The 22,923-nt window shown below is 31.0% G+C and overlaps 2 pseudogenes; one reads left to right on the forward strand and one right to left on the reverse strand.

Moving 5' to 3' along the window:
• The first annotated feature begins 3,639 nt into the window (after positions 1-3,639).
• On the forward strand, positions 3,640-4,177 carry LOC133176251 (uncharacterized; annotated as a pseudogene).
• A 12,639-nt stretch (positions 4,178-16,816) lies between these two features.
• On the reverse strand, positions 16,817-19,377 carry LOC133176252 (uncharacterized; annotated as a pseudogene).
• Between the last annotated feature and the right edge of the window lie 3,546 nt (positions 19,378-22,923).

A 22,923-nucleotide genomic window follows, 5' to 3' on the forward strand; every position in this document is an offset into this window, starting at 1 on the left:
CATACACATATTCATGTGTATAATTTTATCGTTACTTTTAAAAACAGTTTTTTTTTTCAAATTATTAATCAAGCAAGAATCTACATCTAAACATTATCCAAAATGTGTATTTAGAGATAAACAAAATGTAGAAAATAACTGCTATATAGCAAATTTGTAGACAATAGAAACAGCTAGGCTTGATGTTTCCATGATTTCTCTTTACATCAGAGGTTGGCCATTATGTGGCGTTGTGTCTGACCAGTCAAGAAGAATTTTAAATGGGTTTGAAAAGTGAAACTTGAAATAATCATCTTCATCTTTTCCCCGGAACAAAAAAACATACATGTACTTTAATTAAAAATCAATTGTTTAATATCTACTACATTTTTCATGTGATAACAAATACAAGTATATAAGCATATCTATTTTATTAAAATGTATATAATACTAAGCTACTAGTTAGTATTTACACCTCCAGATAAATTGCCTCAGAATTCCTGCATGTGTACTTTAAAAAACAGGCTTCCTATCACAGGTGCTTGGGGACGGGACCCCCCCCCCTTCCCCTGCGTTCTTTACCCCAAGGGTTCTCCCGGACTTTTTTTATATAAAATATTTTTCTATGACACATTCACAAAGTTTTTTTTTTTTTAAATTGACTTTAGACACAAACAAACATACATACACATACACAAACACAGACACACCACGGCTGGAAAGCTTACATACAGATTTTTAGGAATAAAAATGAAATAAAAAAAAAATATGAATACAAAAGATATAGTAAAATAATAATGTAGATGACATAGATTTATCTATATGTTTATGTTTTGTTCGCTAGGTGCAAATATCTGGTTTCAGTTAATCCATCTTCTTTTATAGTTTATACACATGAAGTTCATTGTTTTATTTATTTTTTATAAAAATTCATACTCTTGGATACTAAAAGAGAACTTTTAGTATCAGAAAGTATGAATTTTTATAAAAAGTTAGTTTTAAACTATATTTTGGATTTTTCAATTGTAATACTTTGTGAATGTGTCATAGAAATATATTTTATTAAAAAAAAAGTCGGGGAGAACCCTTGGGGTACGGAACGCGGGGGAGGAGGTCCCATCCTCAAGCACCTGTTCTTCATATTTTATCGCCTTGAACGCAGACAACAATTTGCTAATTACTGAATATCGTAAATAAACCATTAATAAATACAATACATGGCGCAGACGTATGTAGCGCTAATTCATGATTACGCCAACCACTCTATACCCAGTGATTGCGCTAAATTTTGAATACGCCAATTTATGTACACATACAGTATTTTCAGTGTAGCCAATTGCAAGGTAAAAGTAACTGAAACAATTTACCATCACCTACTCCAAAAGCTGTCCCCATGCTCTAACAGAATATTCTCCAAAAGAATATTGTTCAGTTAAGATACTGTCCGATGTTCAGTTCTCACGGTCAATTGCAAGGTTTTTTTCTCCATTAGTTAATTTTGTAACTGCCTCCTGCTTCTGGTATTTAGCCTTTGTGTTGAAATAAAGATGATAAAAATACAAGAATAAAGGTTCTCTTTATGTATTGGTATCTTTTCCTCTTCTTTTTTTCAAAGCACCAGTACATCTAAAATATGTTTAAAATATTTTTTTTCAAATTAAAGAAATTCATTCTTATTGTCAATCATGAATACATACATTTACATGGGTATATTATATTTATATCTTATTAGTGTGTATTTATAGCTGCAGTTAAATTATTCTCTATTGAGAAGCTAATGGCTCGTTTTAATACTCCCCATCAGGGGGAGTATTAAAACGAGCCATCAACTTCTCAATAGAGAATACAGTTAAATATGTTTTGTTCTTTTACAGTGAATCTGAATTATATGACTTCTTTTTAGGCTAAAAATTTTTTTATGTGTTCCCGTTAAGTCGACCATCTCTAATTTTTACCCACCACCTACCGGTACTACTTTATTGGCCAAATCAGATTCTAAACTGTACCACTGGCGGATTTAGAGGAGGGCCCAGCCCCCCCCCCCCCCCCGTGTCTAAAATATACATCAGATTTAATAAATCAATGTTTTGGTGTGGCCTTGAGCCCCCACCCCGACACCAAACTGGTCCCTTCCCCTTTTCAAGATTCCTGGATCCGCCACTGTGTACAACATTACCAAAAATATATGTTTTTTTTTTTTTATATTAAATTGCCTTGTGTATATTTTTCATTACATACAAACTTGCATCTTCTATAACATTCTCCTCCTTTTGATAAACTTTGTAGTTATGATTTGCCAAAGTAAGTTGCTTTCTGAAGCAAGCAAAAATTCCTATAATGCAAATATATTACTAAGATGTATATCTGGAATGTCCTGCTAACATGGTGATCTTTGAATATAGACCAATTAAGTCTATTATAGAAAAAAAAATATTTAATTTAAAAATTATGTAAATTTAATTGAAAAAGCTTCTTACATGTAGTTTTTATACAAAATGAATATTTGAAAAAAATCAAATTTATACCTGTGCCTAGGGTTGTTCTAACCATTCCCACTGACTGCCGTATCTTCTGCTTGTTGTATTCCTCCAATTGCATCTTGCATTTTTCTCATGGGTTTTAGAGAGTGCATGGAATCCCACATGATGGGAATACAAGTCAGACTTCATAAAATTTGTTTCAATATTTTGCAAAGAGAATTTGACTTTAAAAATCTATTATTAATAAAGACCTATACATCATTATCAAGTTGAATGCTGAAAAAGCAGTGTCTCCTTCTTTGATGACTTACTTTGTCATTCACACCTGAATTCCATTTTAAAAAGTTGAAAAACACATCATTTTTCTGTTATTGTTTCATGTTTATTTTTCTGGCGTCTGTTTTTTGCCACATGTTTTTATAAACTTCTTTAGACTTCAATACAGGAGAGTCAACAAAGGGAAATAACACCAGTTTAATTTTTTGTCTTCAGTGCAAAAGAGTCAGCAAAGGGAAATAACTCTAGGTTAATTTTTAGGAAAAATTATAATTTGAGGGGATTGGAATATGACTTTTAACTGATTTCCCCACCTCAAATCTTTTTGCATCTTTTAGATCTAAGCTCGATCTTACTAAAAATATCTTTTTTCTAAGTTTCAATTGCCTGCAAAAATTAATATGCATATCAAGAAATAGGCACCTTTGTTTTCATTTTTATGACAAATTCATGTAAATTGATCTGTATCATATTAAAAACCTTGGGTTAAATTGAATAAAATTTAGATGCACAGAAACTTTAATTACTTAGCTATAAAATGAAACCCATGTTATGTTGATAACTTTCCTACATTAAGGAAGCACGGAATTATTTTACATGGTGATGACAATCAGGTCAGTTTTGCCATAACAAAATATTTCAAAGTCGTTGCTATGGAAACCAAGGAGGTACTCTCCAAAATTTACCCACCAATAGTCTTTATATAGGGCACTCTCTAATATTATAGTGATAAAATAAAATTCCATGATAGTGCGTGGCCAAGCATTTTTGGTCCTTACAGAGAACTGATGTTAAAGTGGATCACAAAAAAATGACTTAGAGTTAAGACTGGAATTTTGTCTTAAATTTTAAGACTGCTCATGGACAGTCTTAAGTTTTAAGATTGATCTTAAGTTCTTTCAAAATGGCCGCTGTTGTTGGTTTCTTGAGACGTTTCAAGGGGGAAATGTTGATACTGTCCGGCGAAGACGGCGTCTCCCTCGCCCCAGGCTTTTCAGGGATCGGTTGAATCCACTGGACCTCCGAACAGATGACGAGTTGTTCGAGAGATATCGTTTTCGCCGCCCTACGATAATGTTTATTTACGACACCATTCAGGACAGAATAACCCATCCTACCAAGAGATCGTTGGCCCTTCCAGCAATGATTCAGCTGCTGGTTTTCCTCCGGTTTGTGGCTACGGGGTCTTCCATCAACTTGTGGGGGATCCCATCCACATCTCCAAAGCCACGGCAGGTCGATGCATCCGCAGGGTGGCATCTGCAATAGCGAATGTTGCTGGCCGTTTTATTCGCTTTCCTTCTGGACAGGATGCCACCAACGTAAAGAGAATGTTTCATGCTATCGCAGGTAAGAATCCATGGCTTTTCACTTACACATGTTTTCGAGCGGCCTACCTAATTGAAGACCTACAGGTAATTGAAGACCTACGGAAGACCTAGGGAAGACCTACAAATATATGGGCTATATACAGCAAAACTGATGTGATATTCTGATTTATCATGTCTTAAATATATTAAATACACAAAAAAGTTTTATAAAAAGAAGTTTTAAAGTGTACTTTTCAAGCTCGATATGGGGAACTATTTCTTCACACAGACGACCTATCGCAAGAACGGTAACTCTGGATGACTTGTAAACAACAACACATGTTTATATTATCGGTAAAGGGGAATATACAAATAAAAAAATCCAAATGATATTTGTTGGGTTTTTCAATCGTGCTTATAATAAAGATATAAGCTGGAATATGAATTTTGATGAGATTTATATATAAAAATAATTATTTCACATCAGATGTATACTGTCATATTATATCTATTATAGTCAATATTTAATTAATATTGCAATTCTTCAAACATGTAATATGTTTTATGGGATAAATATTATATAAATATTAAATATTCTAATCTGAAATATTGATATGTATACTGTGGATTTGTCATAAATCATGTAACATGTGTAAAGTAAGATATCACTCGATCTGAACTAAAGGCTTCAACACTAATGTGTTATATACACACCCGGAGGATATATCCGTGTTTTGATTGCAATTATCAACATACCCTACTTGCTCTGATGAAGTTAATTTACAGTCAACATAGCAAAGATATATTTTAAAAAAAGCTTTGAATTATATTCTCTTCTTGCAGAGATACTCATTGTCTCTGCTACATGAAAGAATTAGATTTCTTAATATAAAATAACTTTTTAAAGCTATTACGTGAAGAAATAAAAAATCAATGAGTTTTACATGTGGCTTGATAACATTTTTAAAAAAAAATCCAAAATGGACACTTTTTTCCCTTAATCAAAAGCATATTTAACTTACAGTGGCAAGAACATAATAGATCTTGAACATATTTTTATTTAAAAAATTGAAAGGAAATGGAAACAGAAGTTTTGAAACTTACACTGGTTGACATCTCCTTTAAATAAGAACAATATATGTCATGAAAAATAAATATTAGTTGAAATATGAATATAATAAGACTTTCAAGTGGAATTCTATGAAATATTAATTAACACGACAGTTTAAAATATACAGAATTAATCAATGAATTTATGGATAGCAGCAAGAAATTATTCTGTTTGTTAATTACATACAAAGTATACAAATTCTTTTTATAATTAAACAAGTAACATGCATGTAATCATTTTAATGAAATGTACGCATATTTTGAATAAATTATTATTTTTTGCTGTTCAGGCTCAGTGAAATACAAGAAGATTTTGTAAGTGATTGTGGTTCTGATCTTTAAGAAAAATTACTTAAGATTTTTTTAGTTAACTTATATTTAATAAGTTTTAACACTCTGTCAAAAGCATAAACATATTTATTTCAATTATAATATTTAATTTGTACATTGATATACCAAAATAATTTTGAAAATAAATTTAAAAAAAGAAATAAAGGAATTCAGTAAAAAAAAAAAGTCCACTCATAGGATCTGGAAACTTGTTATAACAATTTAATAATTCATTTAAAAATATACATATAGTTTATGATTGATCAGATTATGGTATTGTATAATATGTATAATTATGTCTCTGCTTTGGTTAAGTTTTTTGTTTTGATTTTATTTTATTTATTTATATTTTTTACAAAATTAAATAATATCTAATTGAATATTCCTTTTCATTATTTCATCTTTGATGTATTTATTTTTAAATATCTTCAATGATTCTATTTTTCTTCATTTAACTATTGATTTATTTACATTTTTCTGATATGCTTTGGTGAACAGCTGATTTGTTATTTACGCGAGTTATCGTTCTTGTGTAGGTCGTCTGAGAGAAGAAATAGTTCCCCATATCGAGCTTGAAAAATACACTTTAAAACTTCTTTTTATAAAACTTTTTTGTGTATTTAATATATTTAAGACATGATAAATCAGAATATCACATCAGTTTTGCTGTATATAGCCCATATATTTGTAGGTCTTCCCTAGGTCTTCCGTAGGTCTTCAATTACCTGTAGGTCTTCAATTGCAGGTGTCGTAACAGTATTTCACTTGAGGTTCACGTCAAATCATGGCTGACGCAAAATAATTCCTGAATCTTCCCTTCCGATTCGGGCATTTTAACACGAGACTGGAGCTGAATTTTTTTATGAGATGAAAAACAATATGTAAACTTCCTATATTGACTAGATTCATTAAAATTTAGGGCGTGCTGAATTTTCTATATACTGTATTTGAGTGGGGAGTGATTAGGTCCTGGACTTGATTTTCAAGCACCTGCTCGACTTCGAGCGAGACAAACCTGCGTGCCTTGCTGGATGGCTATGTATTTTTTGGTACTAAAATCTTTATAAAGAATTGTTTTACAAGATCTGAAAAGGAAACTTCTCAAAAGTTTGTTTTCAATTAATACCATCTACTCAAAGTTGCGCATTTTTGGTAAGAATATATAGCAAAATTTAATACTGTTGTGCAACCTGCAGTAAAAGCAGATTTTATACTTCGAAATATTGTAGTCTATAATTTAAGGTTTAATTTCGTGAGTTTAGACGGAAAATGAGAAATAATGGCATTTTTTGACCGTCATTGCTGTTTGTTCGCGTTTAATGGAGCATAGAAAATTAGTCCAGATTTCCTCTAAAATAATTTATCTTGACCACACAAGGGCCTGATTTCGATGTATCGGGTTGAGAGAAATGCATGAAAATTAGAGGACACTTTAACAAATACCTTGCCATCACACTCGTTAACATTATTTACTCATGAACAATTTCAAAATCTATCAATTTAAAGAATTTAGACTAAACCCGGAGCAAAATAAAAATTCTGAATATGTGTAAATATCCGTTAATTTGGAACACAGTGGTAACAGATAAAGAAATCTAGTCCGTAAAAAGAATTATTTAGGCAAAACAATCGTAATTAAGCAGAAAACGCCATGATATTTCAATATTATGTATTATTTCAATGCTCTTTTTAACCCCACCCCCCTTCCTTATGACAAAGACTACTTCTTTCGCCCTGTTATAAAAAGCAAACATATTTTAAATAATTTTTAATCCTTATGTGAATCAGTATGCATTAATTAAAAATCTGAGACGAAAAAACAACAAAAGTTCAACGCGCAAGATCATTACATACAGTTCAACTTTTGCCATATTTTTAGAAATCCCTGTTCACCGCGAACACCCCTGTCACCGAGTGTCGCCAATATTTTTCCTACCTTGAGACAGATTTTTATGAAACTTGCTTTATTACATTGAATATTCATTACAGATCGGGAAAATAGCATTATACTGGCAAGCAAAATTTTTCACTCTTATTGCAGGTGTCGTAACAGTATTTCACTTGAGGTTCACGTCAAATCATGGCTGACGCAAAATAATTCCTGAATCTTCCCTTCCGATTCGGGCATTTTAACACGAGACTGGAGCTGAATTTTTTTATGAGATGAAAAACAATATGTAAACTTCCTATATTGACTAGATTCATTAAAATTTAGGGCGTGCTGAATTTTCTATATACTGTATTTGAGTGGGGAGTGATTAGGTCCTGGACTTGATTTTCAAGCACCTGCTCGACTTCGAGCGAGACAAACTTGCGTGCCTTGCTGGATGGCTATGTATTTTTTGGTACTAAAATCTTTATAAAGAATTGTTTTACAAGATCTGAAAAGGAAACTTCTCAAAAGTTTGTTTTCAATTAATACCATCTACTCAAAGTTGCGCATTTTTGGTAAGAATATATAGCAAAATTTAACACTGTTGTGCAACCTTAGGTATTCCCTGTTTCGAGACCTTCGCATTGAAAACAAACAACAGCGCCCCCTTGAATCAGTAAACACGTTTCGTTCTATAAGCATTTCGGTTCTACCTTTTCGACCCATATCTCAAGTCACTGTTTTAAATGCATTTATGTATTTCTTACATCTAAGAAAAAAATAAGGATCCCTCGAACATTATCAATTGTAATCATTATATATATGTGTGTTTTAGTGAGTGTGTAGTGTTACTAAATTACATGTATATATACAATATGTGACAGAAAAGGGGGGTGGGTGGGGGGTAACTCCAAAATCAGTCATATTGTACATTGAAATCTTTACTATTCTACTCTTCATAACTTTATTATCATGTTCAGTAAATAATTAATCCTATTTTGATATGTTCATAACTATAACTTCTGTATGATTTTAAAAATAAAAAGGGTCATCAGATATCATCAAAAGGTATATATATTTACTCACACAAACAAATTGAAAACTTATGATATTTGCTGCTATTGGCCTGATGAAAATATTAATCTATGAAATCTATTTATTGTAGGGTTCCCTGGTGTCTTGGGATGTGTTGATGGTACTTTTATCCGCATCCAAACTCCTACTGAAAATGAGCCTGATTATGTGAATAGAAAAGGATATCATTCTTTAAATGTCATGGTAATTGTTTTTTGATTCAAAATGATTTTAAATTAAAAAAAAAAAAAACATTAAAAGAGCTAAATAAGCTTTCAATGATTTAAATTTAGAAATAAAGTAGGCAATAAATCCGCTTATATGTGAATCCATCACAATCATTGACTTTAAAGATAAATAACATGCATGTATTATGAAAATTAAATTTACAAACAATAAATTAATGTTTAATTTGATCATATTTCAGATGACCTGTGATGCTAATTTTATGGTGACCAACTGTGTTAATTGCCAAGTGGCCAGGATCTTGTCATGATTCAAGGGTTTTCCGAGAATGGTAAATAATATCACATGCAGTTAATTTTAACTGAATTTTGATGGAATATTATTACTTAACTGTGATATTCCTATACCTCCCTGAAGATATATATGTAATAAGTATAAGAAAAATATGGTAAATGAAACAAAACTAAATAAGGAACAGGAAAAAAACTGTAATGTTTATCAGTAATTATATGTACTAACATAAAGTAGATTTAAGGTATTTTTTTTTCAAATGATAAAGTCATATGGCCCATAAAGGCCAGACAATAAACGCAATTTGAGTTTTAGTATATGCACATGTAGTTAAAATATTTTCAACATCTGCTGAATCATACTGAAATCTTTGTCATTTTGCTTTCCAGACCTTTTAGTAATTCTGAATTTATTTTTTTTTAATATATTAATTTCATGATTTTTCAGGTCAGCATAATGGTATACTTTTGGGGGACTCTGGGTACCCTTGTCGGACATATCTAATGACGCCTTACAACAATACCAATGATATCAGGTACAGAGAGCGATACAACAGTGCACTGTGTAGAACACGAGTCCTTATCGAGCAGACATACGGCATACTAAAGAGAAGATTCCCTTGCCTTTCCATTGGCCTTAGAACAAGCCCAGAAAGAGCCTGTCAGTATGTGATAACCTGTGTTGTCCTGCATAACATAGGGATCCTGAGGCAAGATATTGTGTCCCTTGACCCACGTGACCTAATCATAGCCGGCCCAGATGTGGATGAGATCAATCACGGTAACAACAATGGTTTTGGATACAGAGAACTCATTGCCAGACAATGTTTTGATTACTAATTAATATCTCAGGCCATTCTCTTCTTAATTCATGAGAAACTAGGAAAGAATAATAATTTATAACTTGTTCAGTTCTTACATAATATACAGTCATAATCACAAAGCAGAAGTCATTTATAAATTTATACTGCTTGCAGTTTATTTAATGTTTTCTCCCATATCAGTTAAATCACACAGTGCACTGTTGTATCACTCTCTGTACCTAGTACATCATTGGTATTGTTGTAAGGTTACAAACATACCATTACATTTCAGTATGTATCTGTCAGTGTGATAAATCATTATTATTAATAGTAATATTCTGTGTTCGTTTTAGCAATTATTACAACTACCAGTATATGAAATATATTTACCTTAATAGTTCTACCAGTATATTATATTCCGTTATTTACATGTAGTTATAATAAGGAAATTTCCCTTTATTTGTGGTTCCTATTATATAAGATTTATGAAGACTGGAGCCCCCTTTAAGCAGCTTAAGGCTGAGGTTAAAGTAAGTCAAACTCAAAGGTCAAGGTCATGAATTCAAAAGTGCTGATACCCAAAGAAAGGTCTTGTAAAAAAAATTCATGTGTGAATCATGAAAGCCCTAGCTAGCTATCACCAGCCTTCAGAAGTTATTTTTATTAAAGATAGGTCACACTTAAAGGTCAAGGTCATGAGGTCATACATGAAAGAAAGGTCTTGTTATAATGAATATTCATCTTAAATATGAAAACCATACCACCTCCATTCATAAGTTATGAAGTTAAAATTTTTGGCGACACAGCCAGTCAGACATATTCTATATACTCCTAAATATTTTATTATAGGGCATAAAAATTATTCCCTCTCTATATCTCATCTCATATTTCTTGAAAGCAGCAAGTGTCAATATGGATTGTCTTGCAGTGTAGTATTTTTCTTTTTCTTTTTTTTTTTGTTACACTCTGTGAGTCATTCTATGAGACACAAGATACTTATAATGAAAATAAAACAAATTTATTGCAATGAAAGCAATGATAATAATATGATTGCTTAACTTTCCTTCAACATTAACAATGCAGTAAAATATCAACTACCAACAAATGACACATGAGGGAAAAATGTGTAACTTAATAATGTAAAAAAATTTGATTTTCATGAAGTTAATTAATAATCTTGCATTTTGAACTGAATTATGAAAAAAAAAAAAAAATTGGCCCAAATCAATTTGATTATTCGTGTATATGCAGCATATTAGTTTGTAAAGTTTATCCTTCATCGTTGTGTCTATTTTATAACAATTTAGTTAAACAGTTTCTAAATGGATGCATGATGAAGTTCAATTTACAATTAACATGCACCAATGCATTGTACTTTATTTTATATTTCAAATGCATTAAATGTACTTTAATTATTTTATATTTCAATAAGAGAAATATTCTAATTAAATTCAGTGCAATTTTTTTTTTTAGCACATGCATGCTTATGCATGACTGCGTAAAGGAAAACAACTCTTGACTTTAAAATGGGATATTTTGCAATGTATTAATAAGCACCTTATGTTTTTTACATAACCTAAAGCATCACCATTGTCATATTGTTTTGACTATCAATGTGTATGGGCATTTTTTAAAGTTAAATTGTCATCCAAACAAAGCAATAATAATTATATGAAAGATGTTCAAATAAAAAAATTACAAGATAAATGATGACAATTAATAGCAAATTAAAGCTTATTCAATATCCCCATTTGTTTCTGACATATGTACAGTATATGGAATTGTACTCAGTGATAATAACTTGTATATTTTTTCTTAAAATAACAACTTTTAGAAAATATACCACTAAAGATTTAACAATTTCAAAGAACAGAAAATGATGGGAATTAATTATACTGTATTTATAAACATGTACAACATCTGTTAAATTAAAAAAAAAAATTGGAAAATTATGAATTTTATTATACATATATCATGTTAGTTGATTGTCAGTGATATCAATGCTCAATGAAGGATTTTAGAAAACACTGAATATGTCTTATTGCTTTTTTTAAACTTTGATACTTGAATCAAAAGCTGAATTGATATAACATATGGCTTATTGTATAAGACTCAGTTTTTCTTTCCATTTGATAGAAGCAAAGAACTCGACCCACAATATGCCTTATTTGGCCTAGTAAATATGAACAAATTAAAAAGGACTTTAGAATATATGTTTTTGATAATTCTCACTCTAGAACATTAACACATTTCACATGTACAACATTTCCGTCAAAACCGGATATTTGTTATGTCAAACTAAATTCTAAACCACACCATGGTTCGGGGTTTTCCGGGAAAATGCCAAATTTTACACAATTAATCGTGATTTACATATACAGCACACTCGTTACCGCAAAATATTAAAACAGAAAAAGAATAATAACTATTCGAGAAACATTTTCCAATGAAAATATTTTGCGGTAATGAGTGTGCTCATGTTGAAAAAAAAATAAAATAAAATTTCAGGGCGTGTGAAAATTGCTATGGCCACGATCCATCATTTATGTCTTCGTGTTTTACACAAACTTACAGGATCGATTCATGAGGTGTAAATATATTGATAATGTAAGTGGAAACGCACTCATATCCCACATGTAAAAAAAAAAGTTAAATGAGGCGTCATTAGGCATATCAGACGATATTGGAATGTATGCTGGTTTTAAAAAGCGTTAAAAATGCCGATTATCAACAGGTTTTTTCCCCAAAGTTAGATAGGGTCAGGGGTAAGAACAACTTTCATACTTACTATATGTATAAATACCAAATCAAATACGAAATTTGACACTACTTTTTAATTTTGATGCTTTCAAAAATCCGGTAATTTCAATAACCAATGACTATTGCTCAGTAATGGGTGGCTCATATTACACTAAAGATCCATAGATAAGACAAGGCGATAGAAAAGCAGTCGATTGTTCGTTTTTAAGACACTAAATGTGGTAAAGAATCTAAAAATTACATTTTCTGAAATCATATTTGAAAAAAAAAATGGGTGTATATTATGGTCATATATGTTGTACATGACGTTACTCGTTATACGTCATATTTGAAGTCATAGAAGATACATGCAATCAATATTGCGGTTAAAATGCTTATCATAAAAAATCGAAGGCTTTTTATGGACCTAATTTTCTGTCGTTTTGTTAAATGCATTTAATTAGAAACGGGAAAATTATCTAAAAAAGATATCATTAGAAATTCAACATTGAGATAATTAAGAAATATCTCTGTAAACTGGATCCAAAATAGAACTCATGTGCTGATCCGTCAAATGCACATGTCCGGCCTTAATGAATCCCCATGTCGGTACATACATTATTTATAACTACATGTAGCAGCAATCAATCTTTATTTTTGTAACTTCACGTCGATCATTTCATTAAAAAGGCCCGCGTGAATTCTTATGCACCTGCATAAAAACGTGAAAAGTAACATTTTTTAAGAAAGGATGCTGTCTGGTTTCAACACATTTCAAATATGTTTCCAGAAACAAGATGAATATTTTACATATATGACCCTTGACATTGTTTATTATAAGGAGTGAGATGAAGTGCAAGTGGGATGTCAAGTTTAAAAATAAATGACAAGCAAAAAAAAAAAAAAAAAAAAAAAATGGATTTGAGAGAAGGAAGAAAAAAAGGGAACTGAAATATGTTTCAAAAAATTCAGAATTATTTAATCGTTACTACACTAATGTAAATAACGAGTAAAATGTGTAAATGTAAACTACTTGTTTAATTGTTTGTCAAGTTTTCTTGACCAGCACCTCCCTTGTACAAATAATTGTACATGATAAAAAATTAACCACAATATACATGTATATGTGCATTGGCGGATCTAGAGGGGGATCCGGGGGTTGGAACCAGTCCCCTTTATCTTTCCAGAGAGAAGGGGGGGGGGGTATTCTGTAATATAGATATTTTACGGCTAACATTTTTGGATAAAATAAGTAGTTCAATATCTGCTTTCTGCACTCTATATAGAATTTTTCTATTTGTTTTCTTCTGTGTACCTTCACAATCCCGGGCACCGACCACCCACAAGTAACATGCAAGGTTTCACTTTGATGATCATCAGTAAGATTCCGGCGAACGTCTAGCTATGCAATTTTTGTACTATCTTCTGAAGTATCTAACTTTAAGAAGTACATGTATACATAAAACGTTATGAAAGGGGGTGTGCGTAAGAGAATATATCTCTCTCCTTTTATTATGGAGATATTTAAATCAATGAAGAGAAAGATTTTAAAATGTTCCCGTATAATGCGGGGTGAGGGGGCTCACTTTTACGGAGAATAATCTTGCTGTAGTTTTAATATGTCGTAAGGCCTTACATGTATTAGTATTAGCAAGTCCTTGTTCGTGTAAAATCAATCTTACGCTGAATATTTGCAAAATATTATTGCCTTATATAATTATGTATCTCACTTCCTATCTTGACGTATAAGAGCATTACATATGCAATACTGCTCTATTTATTCACATGAAAATCATAATGTGAAAATGAAATTGAAAGTAGTGAATGTTAGGCAATACATCAATAAAACTTACTAAATTTATTACATTTATAGGTAAATAGATACTGATAAGTTTCGAGAAGAAAAACAGAAACATCATTTATCTATCCCCACTTTACAACATGCCATGAATCACTGTCCTGCATACACTTATTATTTTACAGAAATAAAATATGGCCTAGCGATTGGCTGGTTCGTGAATATAAATATCCGCGAGCTTGCGGTACGTACGAATCTCGGGGATATATCTCGCATGCGTATTCGTCAAAGTTGTTTAACAGTATACACATGTAGATGTAAGAATTTATCTTAATGTTACATGATTGTATTCTCTTTGTTTATATACATTCAAAATTATAATCAAGTATAACACAAATTTATACCTTTATTTATTTCTTGCAGTAAATATATACATGTACATGTATTTCGAACAATAAATCGGGTAATACCAGTTGGTAAATACATGTACTTTGTTTATTCTTTGATGTAATGTTGGGAAATCTCGTGAATTCATCTAAGTCAATAGCATAGATCTTCAATTTTTTAGCAGATTTAACAGTTTTGTTTTTAGGTAATTTTCTAGATCTTTTAAATATAATTCAATTATTTCCACAAAATTTTGTATTTAGGAATAACAAGTTTTGAATGAGTTCCGTATTTTACGAAACTCCTTTCAGTTTCTCTTTTACATGAACGAAAACGAAGAGATGTTCAATTTATTGTCACAAATGTTAAGGAAATATATCCTTTTAACTTCGGAGTTCCGTTGACTATTTTTTCTATGATAATTTATTTAGATATAGATTTTTAAAAGCTCAAATATTTACTATTTTATTGATCAAAAAATACTTTAGTTGAATACATTTTCCATTGAAAAGATTTTTTCAATTCTATCCAGTCAGAATTGACTGGTATATCAAATGAACACTTTTATCTGCATTTTAAATTATGGTTCTAAATTAAATGATGTCGATTAAATAAATATTTATCTTGAATAATTCAATTTCAAGTCTAAAATCGTATATTGCTACATTGTAATTGCAAACTTTAAGTCATTTCTATCGCTCTTTGACGTGACGTTACATTACAAAAAATGACGTTCCTATCGCATTTTTCTATCAAAACACTGCCATATTGCAATTTCTATTTTTCAAAAGGTATAATAGATATTGAAAAAAGGAAAACGGTTATGAAAAGCGAACATTCTACATTATCTATAATAAACATAACATTAATTTTTGAGAAGAGGCCGTTTTTGATGCTTCGTGGACTTAGCTCTTTTAAAGAAAATTGTCAATAAAAACAAAAACATATATATCATAGATACTAATATGTAATTTGAACAAAAAGAGTGGACTGAATCAACAACAAGAATTACCAATATTTCAAAGCAGTAAATGATGGATTTAGTATGTATACAATTTGTCTGTAAATCCAAAAAAGTACAAATATAGTATTTATAGTATTGCAACATCAGAGAGAGAAGAAATGCATATAATAAAGATGAATGGTAAAGAACTAAAGATACATGCAGTTCTCTACTTTTAACTTTTTAGAAATTTTTACTGCAGGTGGTAAGGCATAAATATTTGAAAAATGCCATGAAAAGTTTAAATGTATGCAAGTATACAGCCACTATCATTCATAAATTAGGAACCTCTATAAACTGCATACTAATGAGGTCTGATTCTATGGTATACTTTTATTCTTACAATCACACTGAATTATGAAATTGATACAGTGTGCAAGCAGTGTAGAGTTAAAATACATGAGGTATTGATAAATTTTGTAACAAAAACTACAACTAGAATAATGACATGATCATTATTGATGCAGAAAATACTCTTTTATACATATCCACAAGAAAACCCTTTTTTACCAGTACTAGTGATTATACTGCAGTTGTTATAACAGTAGTACAGTAATACAATGCCACTTGTCAAAAATTTTATCAATATATTGATTGCTATTAATGTGTTAAACAAATTTAATAATGCAAAGTCATAGATCCTAAATTCTACAAAGAAGAATAAAACATTCAGTGAATTATTATAGCAAATGCACATACTTATGAGAAACCAATTATAGCATGTACGTAGATACAAAATATCATAATGATGTCATAATGTTTGGAAATACACATACAGTATGAGAATAATTGGATGGATGTTATCAATGTGTAAAGAATACATTTTACATACTTAATAAATTTAATTTGACCACAGAGACACTTAATTATCAGCCAGAGGACAGGAAAGAAGAAGGCAAAATAAAAGTTAAAAGTTTACAAACAGATATAGACAGACTGACGCCAGACAAATTGTGATCAGAAAAGCTCATAAGAATTAACTATGATGTTATACGTCACAACAAATGTATCAACACCCAAGCATTACTGCTCCCATTACAGTAATACAAATAGCTAAAGGCATGCATTGCAGCTTTGTAATACATGGATGTTGATACATCTGTTGTGATGTCAGGCACATCGCACATGCAAAAACCAGAGTATTTGTTAGTACGTATTCAAAAAAATTTACATTTCATTCATAAGGTGTTCAAATTGAAAAAGGGATCTTTCTGTTTAATTTTTAACATTACATGCTGTTTCTGAAGATGGACAAGCTGTTGTTGTTCTTTTATAAGCTTTCTTCTTTCTTTGATGTTGATTAGTTCTTCTTGAAGAAGCATTTCTGGTGTAACTTTCAAATGAAGCTCTGTTGATGAAGTGGTAGATGTGGAGGGCAGAGGCTGTGTTTGTGGTAACAAATGCTCAAGCTGAGTGGTCTCACTAGTCAAATCAAATTCATGCAAGGCATGGTTGTCATCCAAGAAATCCACAACTGATTCTGCCAGAATGATTTTTTTTTTTAATTTAACTTGTTGTGTCATAATGCCCCTGCAGTGGGGCATAAAAATTTACATAATTTTTTGAATATACATGTACATTCAAATTCATATTTTTAATAGATTGTTGATAATTATTTGATCTGATTTTTTTTATTCATAATTTTTCTTTATTGATGACTCTATCAACAAAAATTATCCATGTAAAATTCATAAGAGATAAGATAATATTTATTTAAAGTTGGGTAAATCAAACAGAAAACATTAGCTCTGAAGAGCTATTTTCTGACTATATAAAAATATTACATATAATACAACAATACAGAATAAACAAGAATCAGTACTTAAAAATCAAACTACTAAAATATCAATATACCCCTTGATGCATTACAATGACATAGTATTCATCACAATAAGACCAACAAACTGAAATAAACCCCATTTACTATTATCTAAAAATTCATCTTTTTTTAATATACTTTAATAGTTCACCATACACTAAATAAAATTAATCATTAATGTTATTGTGCATTAAAAACTTATTCATTTATTATTATTATTCATTACCAGTTGCAGTGTCTATTCCACTAGGAAGGCCACATAGACTTGGTCTGCCTTCCAAGTTGTCCAACTAACATTCGGGGATGATGGTTTTTCCCTCCCCCAGTCTTAGGGTTTAAAATAGCACTTCTCTTTTCTTTTGCTACAATAAAGATATAGACAATCCATACATGCCAACTTTTGAAAATTCCCATGGGGGATTTTGCATGTGACAACAATTTTCAAAGTTTTTAATTCACGGTATTTTGTAGTGAAAATAAATGTTGATCCCATTTATAAAATTTATAGTATTGACATCATTTATTTATACAGCTTTGAGGATAAATAACACAAACAAAATTCTTCCTTCCAAAATTCAAATACATGTATCTTAATTTGCTTAAATAGGTGCCTCTATCACTAAAGAATTGATATCTATTTAGATAAACAACATTATGTTTGACCAAGACACATAATTTGGTGAAAAATGGGAAAATGTTTAACTTTCAGTTCAATAAAAATTTTTTGTAATGTTTTAGAAATATACAAATAAATACAAATATTTATTGGCACAAACACAATTACAATAATTGGCAAAGGCACAACACATTATAAAAAGTTTATATATGAAGTTTTGTTAATTTAAAGTTTCTGGGAAACATTTTTCAGATTCTATATTAACATTTTACACAATAAGAATTTCCTAATCAGACATTAAATTGAAAGAAATATTGAAAAATTCCCATGCTTTTATTTTCTTTATTCATTTATTTTTTATTTTTTATTTTTTATTATTCTTTTTTTTTTTTGGAGGGGGGGGGGGGAGAGAAAATTTGTTTAATCTTAAAATCTCTTGGGCATGCACAGTTATATAATCAATATTATTTTAATTATTACTTATAAACTTAAATATCTTAACACAGTACATCTAATATTTTTATGTACTTATAAATTCTCAGAAGAGCATCATACCTTTCTGTTTGATGTTCTGGTATTTCTTCTTTATTTCATTCACATCTCTGGAGGAACTAAATGTACTTCCACTACGGAAAAAAAAAACATGAATCTATTTAACAAACTATAAGAATTTAATATTTCTGTTAACCAGTTGTGGTTAATTTTTAATATTTTATTTTCCATAATAAAGAATACATACATGTAATCATGTAGATACTTTGGAATATCTATTTATAGCTTTCGGGTTTCCCCTTCTGTGTATTTTGCTTTTCTACTAAATTGCATACAATATTTTAAAATCTTGAGACTACTGTACCTTGTATATGCATGAGTTATTTGCTTAAAATCAGCTATTATAATGCACAGTCCGAGTTTTTAAGTTCGTTAGTGGTTGTGCTTTCGTATAATCACAACTAGACCTATATATAGCTGCATTACTGATAGTATGAACACCTTTGAAACTGCCACAGTCAAGTAGATTTTTAAGACATCATTGGTTTTCTTTTCAATTAGTTTTCATCAAAGTTTTATTTTGTGGCAATGCATAATGATTTGGGGAAAGTGTGGTATGTCAACACTTACGCATTGATTAGGTCAGTGACCTCTTTCCAGGCCTTTGTCTTATCAACAGAAGTCCTCCCTGACCCGTCTAATTTTCCGAAGAGTACCTTCTCCCTCTTCTGTACCTCCTCCACTAATGAAATCTCGTCCCTGGGGTCCCAGTTACTTTTTCTTGATCGTTTTTTGGGAGTTTCTGCATCCATTGCGTAACTAATGTAAGCAGACGAAAATTGTATCTCCAAAACATTGGAGAGTTCCACATTTACCGTATACGCTCTAAACACCGCGTGAGTTACTATGACAATAAAGGGTTTTTTAACTAAGACAAATCTTAACTGACTGCCGTCATGAGAAAAAGGCCCTTAAGGTCAAAATTTCACAAATTGACTTTTTGTTATATTTTGATAGCCTGACTCTTTCTGAATGCAAATATATATCAATTTTTAAAATATCTCACTTTATAAGTATTTCATGAGCATTTTAGTAAAGGCCGCTTCAAAACAACGTTGACGTTACTTACTGAAAACGTAATGACGTCGCGTGCGTCAAATTCAGTTTCCAAACATTCTTTTAAAAACTACACTTTTTAAATAACCTTAATCGTTTTGACTCATATAAACTTGAGAATTTTTTTTCTTCCAAGCAACAAGTATGTAATTATTCATGAGGGAAGTCGCATACTATTTTCATACTATATTAGAGCAAGTCTAGTAATTTCGTCAAGGGTGGGGTGGGGGTCTAGACAGGATATAGGAACGGTTTTTGTTCAGTCGAAAAATTAATACTTTTAAATTGTTGAATTCCACATCATAAGGTATTCTTTTTAAAATTCCTACTCTAGCTCAATTTATAAAAGCTATAAAGCACTTGTAATATTAAGATATGAAAAAATCTATATAGATGTCCCAGAATGGCACCTCGTGCAATTAAAGCGGGGCATCCCCTACTTTATTCAGTAAATCACACTTAATCAAAAGTGGTTAAAAATGTTTCTGTCCTTTTTTTTTTATTTTGAGGCACCTGTGCCCTCGACGCTACTGCTGTATCACTTGAACACAACAAGTATCGTTCATCATTTCTTAAAAGGGTCGCTAATCTATAAAAAAAAAAAAAAAAAAAAAAAAAAAAAAACCTGATATACACACAAACTAAACGGACTTTTCTGAGCGAAATGAAATACAGTTGCATTACAATTTTTATGAAATCTATTTTAAATTGAAACCGAATATCATGAGAGAATTAACAGGCCCGTAGAACGCGGGGGGGGGGGGGGGATTTTTCCTCTTATACGTGCTGGTCCCCCTTTTTGTTGTTGTAAGGTGGAGCAATGATAAATTCCAGGATTTGTACAGGTAAGTTTTTCCATTTTTTCAGCTTGTCAGATTATTTTGGGAAGTCCCCCCCCCCTCAACTCTTTAGTCAGTGTAGGTTTGTTTGTTTGTTTGTTTGTTTCTTTTCAGATCTTTGGAGGAAGTTGCCCTCCTCCGACCCCCCCCCCCCGAACTTTTAAAACTATCTACGGACCTGCTTGAATATATGTATTTGAACATAATTAAGATCATCTATTCATCTTCCTCTGTGGCATCAGCTAACCTGACACCTAATCTTTTCATTTATCGCAATGTACATAAAATTATATTCTTAAACAATAATTAAATTTGAAATATCAAAATCCAACACACATGTTTATACTTTTTTTGTATATGAGGTGATTGGGTTAAGCAATATCCCATTGAATATTTGTAACTCTACCACTCTAACTTGAACTTCATGGGCGATCGACTTAGTATCTACTTTTGTCTTGAAAGCTAAAGATAAAATAGACAAACCATTTTTTCCAAGTTATTGTTTCAAAAAATAACAATTTGTCAGAATCTCGAAATTAATGAGCATGTCTTTTATTTTTGCCCGTTACCACTGAAATGGAAACATTTTTTTCTTTAAAATCAGAAAGATGTGTTTAATATTTTTCCTTCAGTATCCCTACATCAACGGAGCTTTCAAAAAAATATCGAGAAATCTGGGGTATCGAGATATCAGAGCTGAGACTCGACGTTCAAGATTTCAACACGAAACGCGACTAATTTATTGCATACAGATGTACATAAATACAACAGTCCACAGACACTTGACGTTTTTAACCTTTCTTTTCATAAATAAAAAAATCTCCATACTATTATATGGTATGGAGAATTTTTTTAATTATGAAAAGAAAGGTTAAAAACGTCAAGTGCCTGTGCAACAGTCAGCCAAAAAAAAAAATGCCTTTTTAAACATATTTTATGGTTATCAGAGTTTTGCCTGAACCTCCGTTTTTCCGCTCGAAACATCAGCAGTGTTAATTTTTTTTCATCTTTATCAAAATATATATAGATTTCTTCAAAGTCTTTGTTGTCTTACGACTGTAGTGGTTGATGTTTTTGAAAGTTTTCTTAACATTTAAATTTGACACCCATAAACACTTGTTGCTAGTTCTTATTCCCATATCAGTGATTTATTCTCAAAAGATGTCGCCATATCAAAATTTATCAGAAGTTTGTAATTTCTTAACAACCTAATCTATTGTTTAATCTGTTGTTTCTTCTTTTTCATAAATATTTTTAACCCTAATATCATCGTCGATGTAATTGTTATTTTCTTCAACATTGATCATAATGCCACATTAGCTGTATCTATATCCTAAATGTATTGCAATTCAATTTCAAGTCAGCTTTTATCGGAACAATCTAAGAAAATTGATACAATAGTCATTTTTATCAGAAACTACTTTTTTTATGTATTTATTTGATCATTTCAAAATGTTTTCTTAATCATAATTTAATTATTTTTTTATTGCAAAATTTCCCTGGCATCCCCTCTTCCGTTTTTCCCCTTAGCATATTCTCTTGCTGTTAACTTAGCAAAGAAATATCTAAATCGGGGCCGTTTGCCCCCTCCCCCCCCCTCTCTCTCTCATTCGTTGCTGTAGTAGGAGGTTCGAATCTCCCATGATACCAGATACCAGTACTATATCCCCCCTCCCCCCCAAAAAGATAGGTTCTCTTTTTTTATATTGAACTTTTACCGATTGCTGTTTTATTAGGAGATATTTTTTTTTGCTTTTCAATGATCTGCGCCCCCACCCCCTCCCCTCCCCCTCAAACACATTTGGATATCGACACTTCACCCTGAGCTGGTGAGCTGGTCTAACTGCCCATATTGATATTATTAACTATGGATCAATTAAAATGGCTAAATACATTTTACATTAGGTGTTTTTTTTTTAGAATTAAGAAGTGTATACATGTACGTGCATTGCTCTCTCTCTCTCTCTGAAAAAAAAAATATACGTGTATACATGCCATTTAATATTAAGACTTAGTCTACTTAATATGAGTCAAATTTAAACATTTGCAAATTGCTCAGAAAACTTAAGCCATGCACCATATATACACATCGCTATAAATCGTCGTAATTAACAATGAGTTCAATGTCGCACTTAGCGTAATTAAATGTGATATCAATTAAATACCTAAACAGAATAATTAATAAATGCATGTACTAGTGTGTAATTATATTATTTATTAAAAATGTCCGCATCAAATTTCATATGATTTAATGTTTTTCTTGTAACACCTGGAAATCCAATTTTATTTTTTGTTCACAAAACGCAGTTGACAAAAATTACTTTCGTGTTTACAATACCGCGACTTTGACGTCGTTTTCTGCGCATTGTGACGTCAAAAGATAAGGGCCCTTTTCTCATGACG

This window comes from Saccostrea echinata, unplaced genomic scaffold, assembly GCF_033153115.1.
Source record: "Saccostrea echinata isolate AGI-Se365-2 ecotype Australia unplaced genomic scaffold, CSIRO_AGI_Sech_v1 ptg000072l, whole genome shotgun sequence".
Taxonomy (NCBI): domain Eukaryota; kingdom Metazoa; phylum Mollusca; class Bivalvia; order Ostreida; family Ostreidae; genus Saccostrea; species Saccostrea echinata.